This window comes from Equus asinus, chromosome 10 (genome assembly GCF_041296235.1).
Source record: "Equus asinus isolate D_3611 breed Donkey chromosome 10, EquAss-T2T_v2, whole genome shotgun sequence".
In the NCBI taxonomy this organism is placed as follows: domain Eukaryota; kingdom Metazoa; phylum Chordata; class Mammalia; order Perissodactyla; family Equidae; genus Equus; species Equus asinus.
This window is the reverse complement of record NC_091799.1, coordinates 76,779,933-76,787,859: the sequence shown is the minus strand read 5'-3', so window position 1 is coordinate 76,787,859 and position 7,927 is coordinate 76,779,933.

Here is a 7,927-nt window from a genome sequence, read left to right as displayed (position 1 = left end):
AAACTGCATGAACTATGGTTCTGAAGCAAACTGAGAACCAACAACGTAGTAATTGTCCAGTGTTATAGACTGGATGTTTGTGTCCCCCAAAAATTTCTATGTTGAAGCCCTAACCCCTTTGGGAGGTAATTAGGTTTAGATGAGCTCATGAAGGTGGTGCCCTCATGATGGGATTAGCGGCCTTGCACGAAGAGGAAGAGACACCAGAGCTCTCTCTCTCACTCGGTGCTAGCACAAAGAAGAGGTCATGTGAGCACACAGCCAGATGGTGGACATCTGCAAGCCATGAAGAGGACTCTCACCAAGAACCAAATCTGCAGCACCTTGATCTTGGACTTCCCAGAACCTAGAATTGTGAGAAATAAATGTCCGTTGTTTAAGCCACCCAGTCTACGGTATTTTCTTATGGCAAGCTCAAGCAGACTAAGACATCCAGGCTAAGAAAGTCATGATTTGACTAGTTATAAAACTTAGCGATTCAAATAGCATTCTAAATTTCTACCTAAAAACCTACTTGAAAACTTCAGTCAAGATGGTGAATTAACTTCATACTTTACCACACCCTACTTCCTCCAAAATATAATTGAAAAATCTAAAAAGAGAAAATCCAGAATATATAACTGAGCTTCAAAGTAAAATATGCATCATTATGAACGAGAATTGGAACAGAAATGCAAAGCAGAAAATATGGCTAAAGCCCAGAATCTGCAGGGTCTACAGTCTGGAAACAGGAGGGGGTTGAGATTCCAGTGACTTCAAGTAAGTAGGATGTAAAATTCTACAGCAGACGTGAGATAAGATCAGGTGCTGGTACGGAAGTACTCCTCTCTGCCCATCCTCCCCTCCTCATTGCTCATAGGAGGAGGCTGATAAACTGCTTTCATCCAGGGCCCATGACCTTAGAAACAGTGGGCTCAATGAAGCTGATTGACAAAGCATAATCCCGAGCTCAAGAATGGGCTCCCAGACTGGATGTGCGCTATATCAACCATCTGAACAACGCGGGAGCCCCCATCTCATCAACACACCTGATTCTAGACTGGAGGCCCAGAGAGCTGTGTGGAGACAACAGAGAAAACCATGAGACAAGGAGGAAGTGAGCACAGAAGAGAAAAGAAAGAAGATAAAATCATCCTACTCAGAAAAGGATCCCGCATACCATAGGAAGAAATCTCCTGGTAAGAAAGGCAACCAACAAAACCCACAATGAGAAAAAGAATCCCCTGCAGGGGACCAGTAGTCAAAAAATATTCCACCTAAGAATTGTAAAACGTATTTCGTTTAAAAAGAATTATAAATTATCACAGAAAAATAGGAAAATAAAATAAGAATGTGCACCTGCACATAAAAAATTTTTAAATAAAAAAAAGCTAGTTGAACTCAGGATTTGACAAAAAAAGGAATTAATGAATAGAAATATAGTGCTGAGGAATTTCTCACAAAAGGACAAGGATAAAAATTTTGAAAGAACAGCTAGGACACGTAGGAGATAGAATAAGAGATGCCAATATATGTTTAAAAGTGGTGGTGAGAATAATAACCAAGTGATATTGCATCTCAAATTTAGATGACATGCAGGCAGTTATCAAGGTCCAACAGGATGACGACAAATTGATTTCAGAAGGAGGCCCCAGGCTTGACTTCATTCTTAGTTCACAGCAGACTGTAGAGCCATCAGTCAGGCAGCAGCCTATGGGGAATCCATCCCAAATTCCACGGAGAAGAGCAGGAGAGGGTACTCCCACCAACCCCCAACACGAGCTCTAGCCAGGCAGCTCAAGGGCCAGGAGGTAGCTTTTAACAAGCACCAGTCTTCTAAGGATTTCTAGAAACCAAGGACAGTCTAACCTCCTTGGGGAGACGTTAAGGGTCTCCTCAGGCAGAAGCAGGCAAAGGTTATGGTTATGTCCACACACTTGTTCCATGAAATGAGACTCGTAATATCCTGCCAGCCGCTCCTCAGTAGTTTCAGGGCAGATGAAGAATGTCCAGGAATCGCACACAGCTGCGATGGGTGCAGGAATTATTAATTTACATAGCAATTCATTGAAAAGCTAGGAACTGAGTGGAGACTGACAGAAGAAATATTTTAACTTAAAAAAATTAAAAAATAAAAGGAATGCAAATAGCAGAAAATCAGAAGAGCAGTGAAGGAAAAGTAATGAATGCCTCTCCTGGGCTGAAAACCCTTCACAACTATCCAAATTATTCTGAATGAAATCCGAAGTCCTTGACATCACCTTCAAAGCTCACAAATGTCCCCACCCCATCTCACCTGACACCACGCTGACCTCATCTCCTCCTGATCTTTGTTTTGCTGTCTGTTTTCCAACCACACTGTCCTCGTGGCTCTTCTATGACCTTTCCAGGCAAGCTCCAGCGTCAGAACTTTTGCACTTGCTGTTCCCCTGCCTGGAAATCTCCTCCTCCAGAATGTCCCACTGCTTACTCCCTCCCCTCCTGCACTTCGTGGCTCATGCCATCTTCCTCAGGAGGACCTTCCCTGAGCACCCCGTTAAAACCTGCCTCCCCACTCTCGCCCTCCAGTCTTCCTTCCCCACCTATACTTCCCCTCAGCACTCAGCACCATCTCATATTCCGTATGCTTTATACATCTACTTGTGTCTGTCTTCCCCCACTAGGCTGTAAACTCTTTGAGGACAGAGGTGTTTATCTCCTGTGTCTACTGCTGTCCTCCAGTGCCAGGAACATTGCCTGACACGTAGTCACTAAGTAACTGTTTGTTGATAGAATCAATAAATGACCCTTAGCATATGGGAAGTACTCGACAAAGGCTAAGTATTGTGATTTAACTACAGTCGTTCACCAACCAGTAACTCCCTACTTAGTCTGCTCTGCTAATCACTCTGCTCCAAGAGGGTCGGTCATGTCATGAACATAGTAATGATAACCACTAATGAGGTGCCTTTGCCATTTTGTATTTCTTATATCACTTTTACATCAACTCGGAAATGGGGAAATTATTATCCCCATCTTATTATGATTAGGAGACTGAGGTACTACAAAATTAGCTGATTTTCCCATATTCATATACCTAGAAGAAGATAGGGCAGATCTGGAACCTGAGTATGTCCTCCTCCAGATTCTGCTGTCCTCTTCACTGATGGATTGGTCCTCTTGAAGCTCTGCTCAAGGACTCTCCATAATCACCCCCTCTTCTCCACAATGCCTCTCTTTTATTATAATCATCTCCCATAGCGACTCTAGTGAACACTGTTACCCATTCCTTCTTGCTAAGCCTAATTTATCTGGATTCTCTCTCTTCCAAAAATAACTCTAAGCATCCCCAGCTCCAAGGGTAAATCTTGATTAATCTAAGGCAATCAGAAAGCTCAAGTGATATCACCAAAAACAGCAGAGTGGGGAACTTCAGGGCTCTGTCCCTTCACGAAAGCAACTAATAAACTGGCAAAAACTGTCAGAATCTAAGCCAATTATGGCAATCCTCGTCAGTGATTGGTTCAGGAACAGGCATTTAACACAATTCCAGCCAATAAGACATGAGGAGAGTCAGCTGAGGCACTTTTGGGAACAGTTTCCTCACTCTCAAGTGGAGGGAAGACAGGAGACATGGACTCTGCCTCCTCCACGCATGTTCATCTTTAAATGAGATGCCTGAACTACTGTCTTTCAATCATGCACAAGATGAAGCTAACACAGGAAAGAGAATAGGGTCGATAGAACCTCAGGGAAGTCAAGTTAGAGACCTTGTATACCAAGCCTAATGCCTGCGTTACCGATGGAAGTTATGTGAAAGTTTTCAAAAGTGCTTGTACAGTAGTAGCAAGGTTGAGTTTGTTTTCCATTACCATAACGAAAGTACCTGATGCCACAGCACTCTGTTCCGATTTTAGAAGCAGCCCAACCTCCAAAAATCACTTAGATAAATCTGTCTTCAGTTCTACTACTGGAACATGGACAACCATTTATTTGAGTCTGATTACTTCTGAAATTGGGTTGGTTACAGGGCTGCTGCTAAAAATAACTTAAGATAGAATTCTGGTTCTCTCACTGAACAGTTGAAAGGTGGAGCAGGAGAGCTGAGATCAAAGATCAGGCCCTAGTTTGGTCACAGAAGGTTACATCTTTAGGAGTATACTGAGGCATGAATTTAAGTAATTTGTCCAAACTCACCATGTTAGTTACAGGCAACGAGACTGTAAGTTAAGTTCCTCACCTTCTCTTATAATACATTATCCATACCCAGGTTAAACCTAGTTATATTTATACTTCCAGGTGCATTGTGTAACTGGCCTAATGGGAGAAAAGGGCTGAGATTTATTGGAATTCAATTATACCTGGGAGATGCATGCCTAAATTTTGTTCACCCATGATTATTCTTCATAGTGAGGAAAGAAGCTACCATTTGAACATATAATTCCACAGAGCTGTTGATCTCTTCATTGGATTTCTGTCAGGTAAACAATTAAACTACAGCATCTCCCCTCTTTATCAAGAACAATATTAGAAAACCCAAGCCTGTTTCATGTCTTCCATCTTCTTTTGTAAATGATTTCCTTTGACCTCATTCCAGGAAAACTATTGTCTTCCAGCATACAAGTATACTTCTCATAAAACTTGGCTCCTTTCTGACCTTAGACGTCATCCTTGGAAGGATATTAATGTTCATATAAGATTTGTTCTAGGAATTAAGTCTCCTTTAAGTGAATATATGTATATGTATAATTTCAAATGATTGGAGATAGAGAATGTCTTGGTTTAGAAGTAGTATGATATTATAGTTAAGAACACACACTCAGGTACTAAATCAACTGAATTAAAATTCTACCTTCTCTGTCTGCAAGCTGGGTAACTTTCAACAAATTATTTAATTTTTCTGTACCTCAACCCACTCTTCTGTAAAACTTAAACTTTTTCTAATAGCACCTATTTATGATGTGGACAAAATTATACCAAACTTTTTTATTGTATATAATAAACAGTACCCATATGTTATGTGAATTAAATGAGTTAATATATGTGAAGTTTCTAGAACCCAGCCTAAAACATGGTAATCATTATACAGGTGTTATCTACTGTTACTGTTTAGAACGTTAATGGTAGATGCAAACAGTAAAGTCAACCGACTGTTTGCTATAGTCCAAGCACAGAACCAGATGTCCCAAGTGCAATTGCACACACAATAGAAACAGTTCTTCCCCTCATATGTTTCAGTCTGGAAATACAGACAATAAACAAACAATTGCAATGTAAAATCAAAAATGCTACATACAGGTAGTACAGGATGCCATGCTAAATGTGGGCAAGGAAAAGTGAGAGGAGGGGAAGAACATCACTTCATCTAAAAAGAAACCTTCTTGGAAGGAGAGGCACCTCAGTTGGGACACCAATTAAGTGTGGAAGTTAGCTATGCAAACAATTGGGGGGGCGGGGAGTGATAGAGGCATAGAAATAAGTCTTACTGTTTCTCTAGCCCCATAGTAACTAAAAACAGCTCCCTTGCTTGCCCCAGCCTCATCACTGAACACACCAATACTGTCTTAGATGCCTGTCATTGACCAGGTGGAGCAGGGAGATGCGGTCTCTTCCCTTCCCTCTGCCATGTGAAGACATACCTTAATAAGTTTCAATTAACTCTTTACTCCAGGTTCACAGTGGCACAGTTCAACTGTACTGAGTTTGAGAGAGGGATGAAATCCAGGACTTTCCACCTCTGGTCTATCTAATTCCTCCCAAAGCACTGTACACCAGCATGCAGACCCATGGCTCAGCCCTTCCAGTGATCCCCATGTGGATGCTCCCTAGGTTAGTGGAGGAGTCTATTCATCCTCATCTTTCATCTGGCTAGCCCCTCCCCCAATGCCTCACTCCTCTTACCATCTTCTCCTAGCACAAGTCCCCCCATCTCCTCTCTTTCTGATGGAGCTGTGTTCATTGACCTAGTGGTTAGCAAGCTCCAAGTCTTTCTGTTTCTTATAAATTTTCCTGGATTCTTGTGCTAATTATGTGAAACTTTTCAGATAACTATTCTTATATCACTATTCTTCCTCTTATTCTAGTGTGGGATAGAGGAAGGGGAGTTTCCACCCTCCGAGTAGACGAGAGAAAACAGAGCATTGAGGGTTGTCTTATGCCAAAGATTTCTGACATTCTTTTCTTGTTTTCCTGAAAAAGATAATTATAACAGCAGCAACAACAATAATCATCAAAGACATCTTACACTGAGAAAGTTAATTTCCTTTTGCATCATGCTCTCCCCACCCCCAACTCTAACAGCATAAGTTTTAGGTCTTACTTTGCTAAAGAGAATGTTGTCTCCTTTCAAACCACATTACAATCTCTTCCCTTATTAATTTAACCTTAAGAGTATTTTACTCAGTTCCTGGATACTCTCCACACCCCTCGCCCTCTATCCCCAGTGGTGAAGGAGCAGGAAGTAGGAAAGTCTTGAAAAATGGAAAAGTATTTATACAAAACAGTAATGGTAGTAAATTTTTAATAGTAGGATTGTGGGTAATTTCATTTTTATTCATTAGATTTTTTTCTTTATTTTTGACCTAACAACATTGCTATATAATTTGGCAATATAGGAGAAACACTATTCTTTCAAATGAGTGATCATTGACTTCAAATGAACTTAGGAAAAAAATGTAAGAACTTCTACTTAAACAGGATAGACACACATAATGTCTCATCTCCCTCAGCTCTGACCTCCCTGGGTGTCTAAAAATTATAGAAAAAAAGTCTTTTTAAATCCATAACTACACTCAAAACCAAGAAAAGGAAACTCAGTAAACCAGAAGCCATGAGGGATCTCTGGAAGAGGGATAAGCCAAAAGAGTCTATCAAGCCTAAAGAATAAAGTCAGGCTAATAGGACAAATAATAAATCAAATATTATGGGAAAAATGGTATTGAAATTAAAACTAAAACCTTTAAATAAAATGAATAGTAGAAAAGACACTGCTGAAGTTGAACTGGTGAGCTGGAAGCCTGAGGTGATGAATTTTCTAGAACATATCATAAAGGAATGAAGAAAAGTGTGAAAGAAAAGTCAAGAAACATGAAAGATAAATTCAGAACTTACAACACCTACCTCCTGGAAATACCAAGAAGAATAAACTGAGGAGATTTCTAGAGAGGCAAAATTCAAAGGAAAAAAACCCCAAAAACATGACTCTGATTATTCCTAAACTTTTTTTTAATAATGAGGTGACCATTTTTAGAATTCTTTTTTCATTCATAATTCACTCACCTAATATTTAGTCAGATTCAACAATGTGTCAGGCACTGTGCAAGGTAATGGGAATCTAATAATAGTAACAAATCCTCTCCAGAAAATGCATATATGCACACATCACAATTTTCCACATTATTTTAGGGGTTAAGAGTTCATTGAATCATAATCTTTTGTATTTTTATTACAGTTCACCTGTTTTGACTGGAATGAGTTGGCAAAAACAAGACTATTTTTTTTCCTATTGAATTGCTGGATTGTTTGACAAAGAGTATCTTAGCAACTGATTGTTGGAAGGCATGAAATCATAGAGAGACTCAGTCTATAATACACTGGAATTGTTGAACTCACGGTCTTGGGGCTATTCCACAATGGTTATAGAATGGTAATGTTTCAAGAGGTAAATTGGAGTAATTTTCAAATTTCAAATGAGGTAAACTGAAGTCCTTTGAAGAATTATGAGCTATGTTGAGTACTAAAAATCACTAGTTTTCTACTAAGGGTTAGTGGACAATCTCACAGGTAATCTCAGCCACAAAGAAAGTCAGCAACCAGATAAGAGGGCAGTCTCCCTACAGGATTTTGGGCAAAGGGAAATTTGTAGTCAACTGGGGAAGTTAAAAACAAAAAGTTGTCTAAGATAATCATATATAAATAAAGAGTTGACCATTGAATTAATTTCCAGAAAATTAAATATATTTAAGAATAT